The sequence below is a fragment of the Carassius auratus genome, chromosome 41, assembly GCF_003368295.1.
Source record: "Carassius auratus strain Wakin chromosome 41, ASM336829v1, whole genome shotgun sequence".
NCBI lineage: Eukaryota > Metazoa > Chordata > Actinopteri > Cypriniformes > Cyprinidae > Carassius > Carassius auratus.
In genome coordinates, this window is record NC_039283.1 from 5040208 (window position 1) to 5057508 (window position 17301).

A 17301-nucleotide genomic window follows, 5' to 3' on the forward strand; every position below is an offset into this window, starting at 1 on the left:
AAACCATGCTACTTTGTCTTTCATTAAAGTTGTGTAGGTGTCAATACACATTATATTTGAGTCTTTTGTCAAGTTTTTTGAACATAAGTGAGAAAGGGAGATATGTTGTTTGTCGACTTTATCACCTGTATTTACATTAGCATGTCCTTTTGTATACTCTACTCAGCTACTCCCAAGGCAAACAAGGGCGCACTACTTCGATTTTATGAGTTGATGACATTGTACAATCTAAAAATTCTTCATTAGACTGAGGCAGCAGGTGTAGAAAATCAAAGAAAAGTGAAGGCTACATCGCACAACAAATGTGATTTATTGACTTCAGAAGCTGGTTGCACTGATCTTACTTTTAGCTGTTTAGGCGATTGCTATTTTACCAGCACTAGAGCATCCACTGGTAACAATAACAGTCATCACTGGCCTAATACTTTCATAGTGCTTTTAAATGTCCAGTTTACCTCATGCTATTTTGCTGGAGAGAGTGGCAGCCCAGAAAAGGCAATGCAGTTAGAGATAATTGTAAATCGTAGTAGTAATAACACCAGGTCCAACAGTGATAACAATTAGATTTGATTTCATTTGAGGATGCCTCCACAGCTGCTACCCCTGCCCCCCATAGTCCTCCAACCCCACAAACGGACCATTTTGAACCCCAGTACCTAACAACAACCCCCACCCCCAACCCATGGGGCCCGTGTCCCCTCCAGATTAAAGTGGGTGTGTTAATTCGGTGGTGTAGCGATCGAAGAGCTCTGGCAACAATGGGAAATGGGCTATTGATCAGACCTGCTCAGATTAAGACTGGGGACTGGAGCTCTTTCTTGCTCTCTTACCCTTTCCTATTCCCATCTCTCTTTTCAGTTCTCTCACAGCTTGTCTGTTCTTCCTCTTTTCCTTTCTTTCTATTTCTCTTTCTATTTCTTGTACCTTGTTCTATCCATTTGCGTCTAAAGATGTACAGAGGCCTCTCTCTTTTCTCATTCTCCTCCTTTTTCTCTGGTTCCACTATTTCAGTGAACGCAAACCTACTGCAAATAAGTGGTTTCTTTTTTCTTTTTGGAGGGTGAGTCTGATGTCAGTGATCAAAATGGGAAATAAAATAATAAGTATTCATTTATGTTTACTTAAATGTGCATTCAAAACCAAATTGTTTTTATTCAGGCTTAGATGTAATATCTGAAAATCCACAAAGACCTAAACTGCAGCACAATATGTCCTTTGCCAACATGATTTGGTTGTGAATCGGATCCACATTGTAAAGTAATAAACCATACAGTAAGGAAGTAGACAGTAAATCCATACAGTGCAAAGTGAGCTTTAAAAATCTCAGCTCTACCTATACGAATAACCTCAATCACTGATAATGGGATAGGTCAGACTTCCCCCTCCCAGCTAATAGATGCACCATCAGTTGTCACCACAGTCACTGACATTACAGCAAAGCACACACCTTGCATTCATAATGCCATCAGAGAGGCTTGTAATACACAGAACATTAGAGTCTATTACATCTGTCTGGGGTAATGTTTGCATCTTCTCACTGAACATTTGGAAGATGTGACTTATAGTTCATTCCATGTGTATTTTAACCAGCGTGTGTGATACCTGGGAATCAAACCCATGACCTTAGCATTGCTAGTGATATATGATCCATATGTGTATTTGGGTATATATGTCAGTGTGTGTGTTCAAAAGCAGAGGGAGCCAGAGTGAGGAAACAATTATAATTATACTTTTTTATATTCTTCATAATACATCAAATAAATGTATTATAAGATATATAATAATACATATGTTCTTTACTTATTTTACATGATATTATTCATTTATTAACCTTTTCAGAAATTTAATAAGCAGTCATTTCTTTCTGAGTTTGTAACCCTGATTCACATGAGAATGGATTTGTGACCCTCTCTAGTCTAGTCAGTGTTCACTAGAGGGCGTTAAAGAGGTACATGACGGTATTGTAAGGTACTGTAAATCAGGTTAATTATGTATGAGACTGTATAATTGGCAGAACCTTTGTATCCTTACGCTACTCAACCCATCTTTCTCGTTTCTTTCTTTTTATGCATCCGATCCTGGACTCATCATATGCCTTCTTCCACACCCCAGTGGGTTCCATAGGTTTACCTCGTGGATTATTAGCTATAGCGGATCAATTAAGTCATTTAAGTTTGTTAGGTGCAGTCAATGGCTTGGAAAAGACCGTGAAGACTTGAAGTGATGTTACTTCTGTTCAATCAGGGTAAATGCTATAGAGAGATCAACTCTATATTTGTATAAGGTTTCCAGTATTCCAGGTTTTCAACAGTTTGACAACTTAATCATATGACCGTTGATTAAGATTAAGTCTTGAAATGACCCTAAACTTTTAGCATGCTTTTTCATTTCATGCATCACCAGGCAAAGGTGTTAAGGTCGGTGGAAAAGCTTTATTGGCGAAACCGATTTGAGGAGATGAAAATCCAGATAGGCCTAGTCATGAAATATGTTGCAGTGTTGAGATGAAAGTAGCGTGGACAGTGGACATCAAGTCCAAAGGCAAAATAGACCGTATAGCTGGAGAATCGCGAGAGAGGCATTGTGTATGCGAGAAGGTTAGGACGACAGTAAAGGGGGTTTTCTGTCGAAAAGAATGAGAAGGAGAGAAGAAGGGAGGGAGGAGGGAAGACAACACACACACACACACACACACTTCATATACGAGACAGAGGAACGGAAACGGGTCGAATCCTACTTCAAATTCTCTTTCCTCTCGGCTTGTCGACCGGGGAAAACAAACCGACCCGAGGCACAGCGAATGGGGATTTACTAATTAACTACTTACCGAGAGATACACACCTCCTCAGCGCCCCCTCCTTCTCTCTCGTTCAGTTCCCTCGGTCGTGGTTATTAGTGTAGAGGTGCTTCCACGGTTCCCGGCTCCGAGCGCCCCGGATCACACACACCAGGAAAGTGAAGGCGCACACGGGTTTGATAGTTTCTCCTTTGGACGCTTGGAGAGCAAGATCAGGAAAGGCTGAGGTATGTCGTGCGCTTTGTGTTATAAAGACGTTGACGATGACAAGATTTTTACAAAGTGGTAATATTTGGTAACTTTTTGTCGCTTTTGACAATACTCATATTTTATGGATGCGTTTTGGTTGTAGCATAGCCTATTTAATTATTATTATTATTATTATTAGCCAGTTATTTAACATATTTAAACTTAAGTTCAAAACTTTTATTGATAGTTTGTGTTCATTTAGCTGTTTTTTCGCATATTTAAATGAGGTGTTATGAGGAAATTGTACACTAAAAGATCCTTTGACTTTTGTGTAAATTTGAATAGCGCTGACGTCCGCGTGCACACTAGCAAACATCCTCGCGAGCCGTGAGGTCCGTGCCACGTCGGATTAGCAGTTAAGTGTCTCTATTTGTTAACGCTGTTCGTGGAGCCCTCACATACAAGCCACACTATAAATCAGTCAATTAAACAGTCACTCTCACGGCAACTAGAGACGTTTAATGTGGACTAAGCGCCGTGTGTGTGCGTGTGTGTGTGTGTGTATCCCTTCGAGCTAGCAAATGACCAAGCTCAATTTACTCTCACAAGTGCATAACGTGTGCTGCTCCATTCATTCATCCTTGTCATGTTGGCCACTGGTCAAATGCGAGCGAGAGAAACAAATTGACTTAGCCTACTCATATTTACTTGGACACATTTTTTTCGTTGCTTAGTTAGTACAGGTTTTGGTTATTTGCAAGGAAATTTGGAAAGTTTGGAAAATTTACTACAATACATTTTTATTCAAGAATGGGCTAGAATAGGCTAGATTTTTTATTTTTTAAATAAAAGGTTAGGCGCTCAATTGGGGATATCCTTGTAGTTTTAGTCAATGTAATATAGCCTATAGCATTGTGGCCAGAAATCTGGAACTTGAAAACTTTTGTTTGCACACTGCGCAAAAAATTCATAACCTCATATTAAAACTGGTATTGACGGAAAACTTTAAAGCACCCTGCCCAATATGTTTTCGTAACATCTTCAAGAGTTCGACCAGGCTGAGCCTGTATTTAATACATAATTCGGTTAGTTTGTTTAAAAAAGTTGCATCAAAATGTTTTTCCCAGCCGATGTCTGATGCATATCCACGTTAGCACATAGTAGGCTATGCATCTTATCAATTGTTATACACAATGTTTCTGATAAGTGTTTTTTTTTTCATTTGCCTATATATACATTTAAAGATTCTTTTTGGATTTGTTGAATTATTCACTATAAAAACCCGCGAGTTCTGAAAACTGCTAAGTTGCTTGGCTTTAGTTTTTTCTCTTTTCGTTTACTTTACAGCCCTGACTCTATTAATCTCATAAAGTTCTGAAGCTGTAGAGTTTCAACACTGAACTAAATATTCTGTGTAAAACGAATGTGACTTGTATGCTAGATATTACACTGTAATAACGCTAATCCACTTGATGTTTCAGAGAATTCAGATTTTATAAATCAATTAGCTTAATTCGATTTTTTTCAATACAAACGAAAATGAAACTATATTATTTTGCTGCTCTTATAGTAATTGTAAACATATGGTTTTATATACAAATATTAAATACAGTTTAATAAAACTATGCTTTCGTGGGTAGCTAATAACAGCCTATGTTGCATACTTTTTCAGTGTGAAACGGTTAGTGGATGATTTTTGGAATTTGTTTAATATGTTCAATTTGAAATTTAAAATAATAACTTGAAGTAGCCTAAGCATCTGCCGGCTGAGGCAGAGTGTTATGTGTGCATTTTTTGTTAACTACTGAAGTATTCGTACAAGTAATAATCATAGCTATTTTTCAGACTAGTATAGCCTACTATTAATATTAATAATTATTATATAATAATAATAAAGCAATAATAATAATAATTCCACAAAATAATTGTGAAAAAAAAGAACCGTTTGAGAATTACGGGGGTTTTCCACAGTAGTGATTTTGTTTATCATTTGATGTAAATGTACCGAATTGTAATTTTGAGTCCGTACTCTCAGTCCTTTAACATGTAGGGCCTATTGCATCTTCTGAGTTCACTGCATTCTTTACGTGTTTTCACATTATTTGATTTCAATCAAAGTAATTAACCGCAGGATGTCAGTCCACGAATTTGGACAATATCCAGAACATCCATTAATGCAATCACATGGCCGCCTGCGCCGTTCCTCTGCGGCTCCCTCCTGTGTCTATCTCTCTGTCAATATTTGTTGGAAATATTTCCGACATTAAATAGCATTTGGGGATATCTCTCCTCTCCACATCACTTAGTCCCTCCCCCTCCCTCTACCCCAACACTGCCTTCGCTTGGTCCGCGATACCAAACTGCTCACCTGGTCAAACTTTGTTTGGAGTCACGATGCTTCGTTAGGCTATACTGTAGCTGGTAATGATCATATGTAAATGTATTAATGTGACTGACATGGCTGTGTTAATAGGCATAATAATAATAATAATAATAATAATAATAATAATAATAATAATAATATAGACCTAATTAAATAATAATAATAATTCCTAATATCACCAATAATTCTAAAAATAAATGATAATTTTTATACAATTAAGTTATTTTATTTTAAAGTATTTTGCATTCTGCAAACATATCGAAAACTGTTATTTAGCGTCACAATCTATCATGTCTTTTTTTTACATTTTGAGTCACGGCTGACAATTTACAAAGTCTATTTAGTTTGGATAAAAACACTTTTCTTATCCAACACATTTTATAGCCCTGCATTTTGTATGTTTTCTTCTGATTTCATTTATGAAAGTCTTAAGATTGCTTTTTTTATTTAGAATTATGAGCTCTGTTGTTCCAAATGATTATCTTATTAAAACTCAGTATTGAGTTAGAGCAAAGGTTTTTTTTTTTATGTAAAGCGAATCCGATTTTTTTTTTTATTCTTGTCTATTTTTGTCTTTTTTGCTCTTTTAGAGCTCTTTTAGCTCAACACGGTTAGGCTACTGCATCTATAGGGCGATGTCGCTTTGTAAAATTATTGCATAGTATAATTAGTTAGGCTAAATTAAAATACCTCGAAAAAGCATTTTAAGTAGTTCATGCATTTATTTATTTTTGTATTCATATTTAAAGTTTTACTCTGCTGTATGTCTACATGACATATTCCGAACATGATGTCAGAGAATCTGATTTTATGGCGTAAAAAGAAATGATTTAAGTAAATTATATTGTTATAAATACCCAAAGAAATCTTGCATATCGTAAGAAATTGTTGGAGGGGAAAAGCTTTACAACTCTTTGCTGTCACACAGGCTACACTATTATAAGTGATTGATGTTATGAGGTTACACTGTTTAACATGTAATTCTTGCTTTTAAAATTGCAGTCACCTGCAGGAAGCTATTTGTTAAAGAATAATAATTAACAATAAAAGATAGGCCTAGTTAAAAAAAAAAAAAAAAAGTTATACATTTTGTTTTTACCGTTTCAGCGCATCGATTATACTGCACGGAACAGCACAGTCATTGCTCACCGAGTTGGATCAGATAAAGCCCAGAGATTCTCGGTCCATCCTACAGCCAGCAGCCACGGTGCCGGCTCCGGCCCTTGGTTTCCGTCTGAGGCGAGGCCACTTGGGAGTGCTGGTAAGTTCAGCTCCACACAAAGACATTCGGGTCTGCTGTTACAGCAGGAAACACCCGCATCTTTTTACATCACGCATCTATTTTGCTTCATAAATGCTGCTCGGGCGATGCACTATAGTGAGAAATCGCATCGTTTGTTCACAACAGGTTGGCAAGAATACAGCTTAATTCGCAGCATCTGTTTTTCCATTTGTAAGCACTGAAATACACAGTCCCCTGCAGTGAAAAAAAAAAAGTTTCAAATGTGTATCTCACTAGTTAAATGATGATATTGTTGTGTTGAATTTTTATCTTTTTTATGCATCGGGACATTAACAAATTGTAAAGAAGAATGAATTAACAGTTAATTCAGATACAAGCATGTGGCTGTTACCATATTATTATTATGTTACCTGACCTAACCTGAGAAAATACTTTTCATGTAATCAGGTTGATAATCAGTAATATCTTTCAAATTGAGAAAAATCAGTTGATGTTACTATACACTGTAAAAAATGACTGTGATAACTATGTTAATAACTATGTTTCTTATTTTTTTCTTATTTGTTATGTTTATTAGGGTTGTATGTTACATATAATGTTGCTATATTAATATATATTGCATATTTCAGTTTAATGAGATATTTCACTGTTTAATAAATCTAAAACAGTGTTATCATATTGTTTACAGCTGCTGGTTTTTTACCGTATATTTTACTGATTATTTTTTACAGTGTATGAAGCAAACTATATAATATATATATATATATATATATATATATATATATATATATATTTACAGTTCGTCCAAAAAAGATATACAGAGTTTAGATGGCTAAACTTTTATTTTACATTTTTGTGTTTTTATACAACTCTTTAGTTTTTTCCAACACTTTGAAAAGCAAAGGCATTTCTCTCTTCTCCCACATCCTGCTCTGTCCCTGATCCTTCCCATTGTGTTCTTTCTTCCTATCTCGTCCTCCTCCCATGCACCCCTGGTAGCTACAAACTTGTACACAATAATAACACCAATATATATCCATCTATCTCTCTATCTGGCTTGTCGGCAGTGTAGAGAGTGCCTGGGAGCCTGAGAGTGAGGAAAGGTCAGGTAATCGATGGTGCCCAATTTGACAAATCCAAGTGAGTCTTATCATCCGCAGTATTTAGGGGTTATAGAGGGCCTCTGAGATAACTGTTTAATCCTGACGGCAACTGCAAGGGGAGAAAAGGAGATAGAAATGTCCGTGGGAGAGAAAGAGACAGGCTTGAGAGAAAGTTGGAGAGAAGGGAATAGAAGAGAGAGTGTAGGTTAAATAAAAGAGTTCAGAGGTTAGACATATTATTAGGCTTTTGGAACAGACAAAAAAGTGTGGAGAGAGAAAGAGATCCCAAACCATCCCCTAAATTCCTAAAGTGATTTACCACATGAATTTAGTTGTTCCGTGAAATACAAAAGAAGATGTTGTGGATTTTTTTTTTTTTATATATATATAATAAAAGTCACAGGGGCTTAATGTTGTTTTGGACCCCACTGACTATCATCATACATACACAAAAGAATCTTACCTATATTTGCATATAATACTTTTTCTTTATATATTTAATTATTATTTTTGATATTAAGGACTGTAGGAAACACACACTCTAACACTTATTGACCATGAAAGGTGCTTAGTCAAGTACACATCCTCTTACTCTTGTCTTCTCTCACCGTCTCAATACCAGCTCAATCTAATTCGACAGAGATTAGTTGCACTGGCATGACAGGAGATCCCTAGTATTGCCAAAACACTTAGGAGGCAATGACAAGCTCCCATCGACATCTGCTAATACAAGACTCCACGACTGGCCATGCATCACCACTACAGCATACACACACACACACACACAACAGAGGGGTTTGAGTGTGTGTGCACTTATGAGTAAGTGAACTCATAAGTCAGACAGAGCTAGAGATGAAAGTAAAAGATAAGAGTACATCAGCGAAGAGCAGAAGAGAGACCGAGAGACAAATGGCATAACGGAATTGAGTTATAATGTGCAGAAGAAACGGGAACAGTGCTTGGGAAAGACAGAGCAATAGACGGACAGGGAGACTGATGGTGACCGAGTGAAACTGCGGGAGAGGGAGATGAAGAGTAAGTGGTTTTAGAGGATGGATGAGGAGAGGAAAGGGAGAAGGCACAGCCAAGATGTAAAGCAGCTTTACAAGAGTGGAGATTAAGGCAACATGTCCCTGGTCAGTCATTAATCCGGTTTAAAAGCAATTAAGCTAAGACTCTCTGAGAGAGAGAGAGAAAGAAAAAGAGAAGGTGAGATAAAAAGAGAAAGATAAAATGTGATTATTTTGGGTTTATTTGGCTCTTTAGCACATAAAACCTACATCAGTAGGAATAAGACAGAGAATAATCTTGATTATTATCCCTCATGCTTCAGTCTTTCTGTCCAGCAGCGTCTCATTCCTCATTCTTTGTGTGTATCATGGTCAGTGATGTTCCAGATGTGTATCACAGGCTACAGGTCGACACAGGGTCTCACCAAATGTGTAATGTTTCTGCGTCCACAGGGAGATTGTGATACAGATAGCACTACCACCTGACAGATACACAACAGAACATAAATCACACCTGGAAGCTCTTGCGTGCACACAGAGAGACAGTTTTATCACACAGTTTGTTCTACAAAGTAATTAACAGCTATACAAGCAGGGAAAGGTCAAAGCAAAATGATGCTGAATGAAGAGTGTTTGTGTTTTCCCACTCATTCTGTTTTACTGAGATCTTTCTTTTTTGTAAACAAAATCTTCAGGCATACTCATTAAAATTGACCAATCATTGTAGGGGAACAAAGCATTAAGAAATCCAGTGTGTTTCAAGCCTTATGTTTGCAGGATTTATAGGATGACAGAATTATACACCATTCTGAAATTAACTGAGAATGCATTTTCAATTCTAAACCAGCTGCTGAATTTGAGTTTGCAAACAGGATTGATTCCCATTCTATGTAAAGAAATGAACTGAAACTTAACAAAACTCCTTTTAACTTTTACTTCTTTTTAAAAGTAAGGTTTATGAAGGCAAACTTTAAATGTTAACAATAGCTTATTAGAACGTTTTGAAAAAGTTAGGGTTAGGGTTACATGTTAGGGTTAGGGTTAGGTTAGGGTTAACCTTAACCCTTTGTTGTTTGAAGATTTATAAGCCCGATAGACAGACAGATAGATAGATAAATCTTTAAAATAACAACTGTTTTTGTATTATATTTTCATTATATTTAATTAAATTAACCAGGGTGGAAGAACGCTTCAGTTCCCAGAATGCATTGCCTGTTAAATTTCTTGAATTCTGTCAAATTCACATGGATGTTCCCCAACCTTGACGTATGCATTATTGGTTGCATCATCGTAACATTAAACAGAAAGAGACAGAGAAACGGAGAGAGATCTTTAAAACATGATGGATGAAGTCCGTCTCATTTTCCACTTTACCCGAAGTGAAAATACAAAAGTGTTGACATAGATTTTGTGGAGTGTTGCTCATTGTTGACCAGGATGGAGTGCTATCGACTGGCTCTTCCTGCTGAGGGATCGTTGTGCAGCCCTGAGGCCAAACCCACAATGACATTTAATACACTGCACTGGTGACCATACTGCCACACTACTCATGGTGTGTCTGTGTGTATGTCTTATCTTGTCTCTTATTTACTCACTCATGTTTAAATATATTCAAAGACCCAATCTACATATGCAGTACCTCAAAAAGACCAATTTAGAGGGAAAAGAGTATCTTTGTGGCAGTCTCTTTCCAAATGAGAAGAAGCAAGAAAATGGGTTAGATGTCTCCATATTGTAAAGATATAAAACGGGACAAAGAAGGATAAGGGGGACAACATGAGAGAAAGAGATGCCACAAAGACAGCCTCTGGGTAGGATCTAATTTGCAAAAAGGGAGGAAGCACAGAAGAAGTTGTTCACTAGGGACAGAGAAAAAAAGAAAGACAAGGGAAAGACAGAGATACACAGATGGGAAGGAGAAAAGGGGAGGGTGTGTGGGGGGGGTAAAATTTCCATCAGGTTTTCAATTGGGGCGGATCAATAGTGTATTAGAGCTCACCTTGACCCCGCGTCTCCCCCCTCTTCTCACAGGCCAAGTCACTTGCACACACAGCAGGGGGCTGCAGAGGGACACTGACTGCATTACTGCCTCCCTCACAGCAGCCCAAGTGGCAGAAAATGGCACAATAAAAAAGGGAGAGAGTGAACGAAAGACTGAGACTAGTGCTCAAATACTCCGGTAGGCAGAGCAGCCTGCTGCGCAGTGGTTGAAAATTATAAAACAAGCTGATTGAAAGATGTTTCTATATTTACCTACCTACATAGATTTATAAGTCTCGGTGTGCTTTTTCACACATGAACACACAAGCACACCACAGACAGTGCAAAGACACAGTGAACTTCAATCCATTTCGAAGGCGGAGGCAGGGGGCAGCGGGCACAAAGGGATGGGGGGAGAGGTTGAATGAAAAAAAAAATGATCTGGGAATTTAGCATTTAGACACAGTTTACAAAGCGATATGGAGGGAAGGCAAAAGAGTACAGAGAACCGGAGGGGCCAGAGACACTTAACTTTACAATTGGTCAGCATCACCCAGTTGGCTCGGCCCCTCCAAAAATGGAAATCTCAGGTGGAAAAGCTTTTATATATTTGTGAAGTCTTGTCATTCAATACTATTTTATTTCTAGCACAAGTGAATGACTTTCCTCTGCCTTTTTATGAGCTGATTTGTCGTTCGACGACCAGAAAACTGGGTGATCACTATGAAATTTATGTTCCTTAGACGACGCCATAACGACATTATTAAGACTTCACGTCTGCCATCGTTTTGTCGTGACGCTCAGATGAGAAGTTTTCTCCAGGCGTTTCCTCGACTATTGCAGGCTTCACACTGCTTCGCTCAGTCACACTTGCACACACAGCGACTAACAACAAAACAGAGGCGCGCACGCAGTGTCCCCACTGCCGAAGGGAAAAAAGAAAAAGAAAAAAAGGGAGAGAGAGAAAAAGAAATCGATCGCCGGGGATAGCGGTGCGCGTCGGAGGATCGTATCTTGTCAAAATAATATATTACCCTCATCCCCGGCTGATCGATGCGGTGGATTAGGGACGGAGGGCTCGCTCTCAGCTCCCTCCTCTGTCTCTCTCTTTCTCCCTCTCTGTCCGCCGTTCCTTGCAGTTTAATATTTACCTCCGTGAAGGAACGGGCGCGACGGCGCTCACTCTTAATTGATTCCGACACTTGGGGCTCTGTGCTCGGGCTGCGGAAGAAGGCGGGAGGGGTGGCTAGAATGTAGAGAAAGTGAGAGAGAAGTGGTGAGGAGCAAGCAAAAGAAATGAGGGTAAAGGTACAAGTTGACTCTTAGCTTTTATATGTATTTAGTATGCATTCGAAGTGTATTATATTGGTCTATTTTCATATTTTGTTGTTATTATTTCATATCAAATGTGAGACAGGAAGGAAGGGATGTGAACCTACATGTTCCACCTCCCATTCTGTAGCCTACAAGTTACAAGATGGCAGATGAAAGTGAAACTTTTAACTTTCTTCTATTCATCAAAGAATAGCACATTGAAAATAATAAGAAATGTTTTATGAGCAGTAAAGCAGCAAGGATCATGTGACACTGAAGACTGAAGAATATTTCACAATATTACAGTTCTTACTGTATTTTTTGATCAAATAAATGCAGCCTTGGTGAAAATATGACATGTTTCAAAAAGGTTAAAAAGTCTTACTGACCTCAAACTTTTGAACTGTAGCATACATTTAATATCAAATAAATGCCCAGTGATGGGAAGAAATGAACAAGACAAAAGCAACGCTTAGGAACCTGTAGAGAAAAGGGCCACAAGCAAAAGACAGAGACATTGAAACAAACAAAAAGAACAATAAGCATCAAAAAGAACAACAAAGATAAGTAGCAAAAAGAAACATGAATGGCAAGAGAACAGAGGGCAACCATAAAAAAAAAAAAAAAAAAAAAAAACAGGGAGGAGGGGAAGAGAACAAAATTGTGAGGTGACAAGAGTAATATAAAGAGTGATAGACAGAGAACGATGGAGGGAGACGGAGAAAACAAGAGAGGCACCATATTTTCCGTTGAAGGAACTCAGCTGTCATCTTGTTCCGCCAGCACAGAGCATAGCCATAAAATACAAGAGCCAGGCAGGTCACACTCAGTGACTTATGTGTATATCTAGGCTTTGTCAATATTTCTTTCTGGCTCCCTACTCTCTCTGTTTCTGGCTCTCTCTCACACAGATTCTCATAGAGGTTATGTGGGTTTCATGTTGGCTCAAAACTTCTGTTGTGTTTTGCATACACAACATTTTATGACAGTTATTTGGATTGTTAAAAGTGTTTGTATCATGGTGTAATTTTGTTGTAGGCCAATCCAAGGATTACTGTAGCATAGAACATCTCTTTCTCTCTATCGTTCTCATATAGCATAAAAGTGAATGTTCACCCAGAAAATCCTGTCATTGTTTACAGTGTTGATCCAAATCTTTATGACTTACCTAATGCTGCAAAACAAAAATGTAGTGCTGTTTTGCATTTTTATTATAAGGACCAAACAGCTGAAACATTTTTCAAAATATCCTTTTATCTTGAAAAATTATATTTTCATTTTTGGTGAACTATTTTCTGCACATATTTTTGTACATATCTACACAACTTCAGGCCAAGATCTCGGTGACCTTACTATAGGTCAGGCCACACACTACCATCACATGCAACTCAAGTTGTGTGGACACTACCGACACCTAAGTCTAGCCAATACACAGCCTCTCCTTGTCAGGATCTTGGTAAGGGAGGAACTCAGGTGCAGACAGGGATTCTCAAACAAAGGGTTTATTACAAAAAGGGGAAACAAAAACCCACGAGGGGGAAAACACGGAGCAAGGTAAAGACTAAATAACTAAAACAGGACTGGACTGACAAGATAAACAAGGACTCTAAATACTAACTATAAACAAACACTCATGGTAATACAAACACTTCTTAAGGAACAATCACAGAGTGGAACAATCACAGGTACAATGAACCGACGCAAGACAGAGCACACTAGGAGATCTAAATAGGGGTACTAATCAAGACGCGACAGGTGTTACAGATAGGACAATCAAGACACGACTAGGTTAACAAGGGGGGCGGGGCAAGGGAACGAGACAACACAAGCACATGGCCCAAAGACAAGGCCATGCGCTTGTACACAAAACATGGGTCTGTCATGATCCTGCCTCAAGACTAGGAAAAATCAAGGACACGAGGGCAGAATCATGACACTCCTTTCAAGTATTTATTGATTTTGAAAACAGAGGTATTGTGAAACAAAGCAGATTGCAAAACAAAATTCCCTCGTACATCCATCTAGCTGACTTGTCAAGTTTCATTTTCTCTTTGTTTTCAGTTTCCCTTCCATCTCTCTTTGTATATAGTCCTACACTCCTCCAGTCACCCCCCCCACCCCACCCCACACTTCATCTCTCTCTGTATTTCCTCATCTCTGGTCTTTATTTATCGGTGCTGCGGCGCTGGCTGTGGCAGCTCAGGGAGCAGTAACAGAAGTGTCAGGTGTCATTATTCGTCTAATTCAGTAATCCGTCATCACACACTCCCTGTGTGTATGACGTATTATACATGGACACGGCGGGTGCAGTAGTCGCTGAGGTGGAGATTCGATTTGACACGCGCAGAGGTGGGCTGTTTGGAAGAGGGAGAGGAGAGGGGGCATACAAGGGTGGAAATAAGGTCCCAAGTTTGACTGAAGACAAAGGGTAGTAAGAGTTTGTGGGTTGCTCCATATTTTAAGCAATTTCTCTTATTCATGAAAGGATTTTAGCTTAGAAGGATAGTGCACCTAAAAATGAAAACTCTGTCATCATTTACTCACCCTAGTGTCATTCCAAACCAGCGTGAATTCTTTCTGCTGTAGAACACAAAGATCTTTTTTAAAATGGGGTCCTGTACTATTTTTGGTCCCAGCATTGTGCTCAAAGCTTCACTGTAAAAGCGAATTAGTTTAACTCACTTAAAAAAAAAAAAGCATATAAACCGATTGCCTTCAAAAAAACTAAAGTAAAAAAACAAATTTGTTCCAACAATTAATTCATTTTAAGCCATACTGGGTGTGTATTCCAATCACTCTTTAGAAAATGGTAACCTGCCAAAAACTCAGATACACTCTAAAATCTTGGGCAAAAACACATAAAATAACACTTTATTTCAACATTTACTATTCGAGTTTGTAGTAAAGCGTGCAGGGAACTTGAAACTAGCTGGACAAAACGGTACTCAGAAATCAATGAAGATCTTGGTTGTAACAAGGCATAGTCCACAGATAGTACTGATCAATAGATTTTACAATTAAATAGAATAAATTATTTTACATGAAGTAAATTCAACTATAGTTAGGACATTTGTTAGGTTGTACAGTGTTGTATAAACCCAGTCTAATTCTGTTATTTTGTGGGGGGGAAGAGCGGAACAAGGCTCCTGTTGTTCCTGAAAGTAAATAGGATAAGTTCCTGCATTGTGGTTATTGCCATAATAATTTGCTGTATTATAATGTAAAATATCCATATTCCCATTCAACATGCTCAAAAGCAACTTAAAATCACTATTCATTTCAATTTGTTCAACCAAAACAATGCACGAAAACATTATTTGAATAATTTTAGTTTAGTTTTTATTTTGTGCTCATTTTGAATCATTCTCTCCATATTATGTTGATGAGTCGTCGTACTTTTTCCTTTTTTTATGTGACCCTATGGTTAAACTACACCTACAACTTTGGTTTGTTTCCAAGCTTTCTTTTTTTCCCTTAAACAGTGAGGATATAAATGCTGCAGTAACTATCTTAGTCTACAGTTCTGCTACAATTTTCAAGAGCATTGCAGTCCTCGATCCTCAGTGCTGCTATGGTGATGAACTTGTTTATAGGGACACAAATAAAACATCTGAGGATTAGAATTCAGACAACTCTCCAGTGTTCCAAAGAGTCTGAAAATGCCAATGGCACAGATGAAGATTTAGATGGTAAAGAAAAATGCTGTGGGGTTGAAAGTCATTTTGGGAGCACGTTCTTGATCCTGGAGCCTTGTTAAGGGGTTAGCAGTTGGTGATTATTGAGGTTTATTTCCTTTGCCTCCTTTGTTTTGTCATCAGTATGAGAACAGTCACTGCTCCATTTGGGAGACCAAGTTTTGTGATGCTCAAGCCTATATTTCTACTCCAATTTTTAGACCAAAGAGTCTTAACCAGAAGTATGAGATTACAAGAGCACATATTTTTATTTTTGGTAAGACCTGATAAAAGGTAACATTTTGGAAGTTGTTTTCAGGACATGTGGATTTGTTTGACGTCAACGGCATCACTTAAGTTGTGATGTTCATTAACTGCCCCCGGCTGTGTTTCCTGAAAGAATCATAATTCTAAGTAGATTGTAGAGAGCCTTAGAGCTAGTGAACTATCTAGCACATTTTCTTGACACACGTATTTTGCATTGTCAGTGGTGTTACTTGCTCACATGACACAAATTGCCAGCTCTTAGTGAAAATGAATGATCTCTGGTTGATTTGTTGCTGTGAAATGCTCAATATGTGAACAACCCTTTACCTGCAACTTTAATGGATTATGATCAGTTTCACACAGTGCGCATGTTAATACATAATGATCCTTGCAAAGCCATTGTACACTATATGTGATTTTTTTTTTTTCATTTAATTTTGCACAAAAAAACTTTAAATGCATTTTAAGTTTATATTTACTGAAAATCTTGCTTGAAATTTTTGACAGAGCAGCTTGGCCATTCTGCCATAACTAACCCCTTGTATGTTTAACAGAATAAAGAACCATGACGGTTTTATGAGGGTGAGTAAATAATGGCAATTTAATTTCTTTCTATGAATAGACCCTCATTTACAACTTTTTCAGGAAAACACATGACTTCACACAGAATATTGAGAACAGTTTAGAATTATCTTATTTATAATTTTCTATTATAATTCATCAGCGCTGGAAAATTTACCTTTCCATTATAATATCAAGGGTTCACAAGTATTTGTCTTATTATTTTTATTAAGGTTCGGTACACCAAGCACAATATTTTTCGTTTCTTCATCAGTTTATAAGAGAGAAAAGAAAAAAACTGTCAAACCAGAAACTATATTAGTATACATTTTGATTAATGCAAAGTCATTAGGCTATACGCAAAATATTATCCGAAAAAAAAAACACCTGAAGTTTCTGCATGACACATAATAGACATTTGCATAGCATACATATTTAGGCTATAATTTACTAAATTATTTTCAGTCTTTTTATGATCTAAATATTCTTAATAATGCTATTAGAAAATGTGTGACCCTACAAGAGTTCTCTAAGAAATAAAGCAAGTGTGTTACGCGTGTCCTCTTCTTCTTCAAAAGGCGAGTTCAGACTTCAGTTCATATTTTGGCAATGGTACTTGTCGGGCCCCTTCCCCTTGTAATCATACATATCGCATGGGGCACTTTTATTTATCTCTGTATAAATTAACATCAACATTTCTGAAACTTACCAACAGTCATATTTATTTAATGCGCACTAATACCTCCATAGATGACTTGCAACTTTTTATCTTCAGCAGTA

General features: G+C 37.6%; 1 protein-coding gene across 1 annotated transcript in view; it reads left to right on the top strand.

Moving 5' to 3' along the window:
- Positions 1-17301, top strand: part of LOC113059873 (ETS translocation variant 3-like protein) — a 52405-nt gene that overhangs the window by 17110 nt on the left and 17994 nt on the right. Inside the window, exon 4 of the mRNA XM_026228526.1 lies at positions 6477-6630. The gene's annotated coding sequence lies outside the window, so the exon portion shown is untranslated. The remainder of the gene's footprint in view (positions 1-6476; positions 6631-17301) is intronic.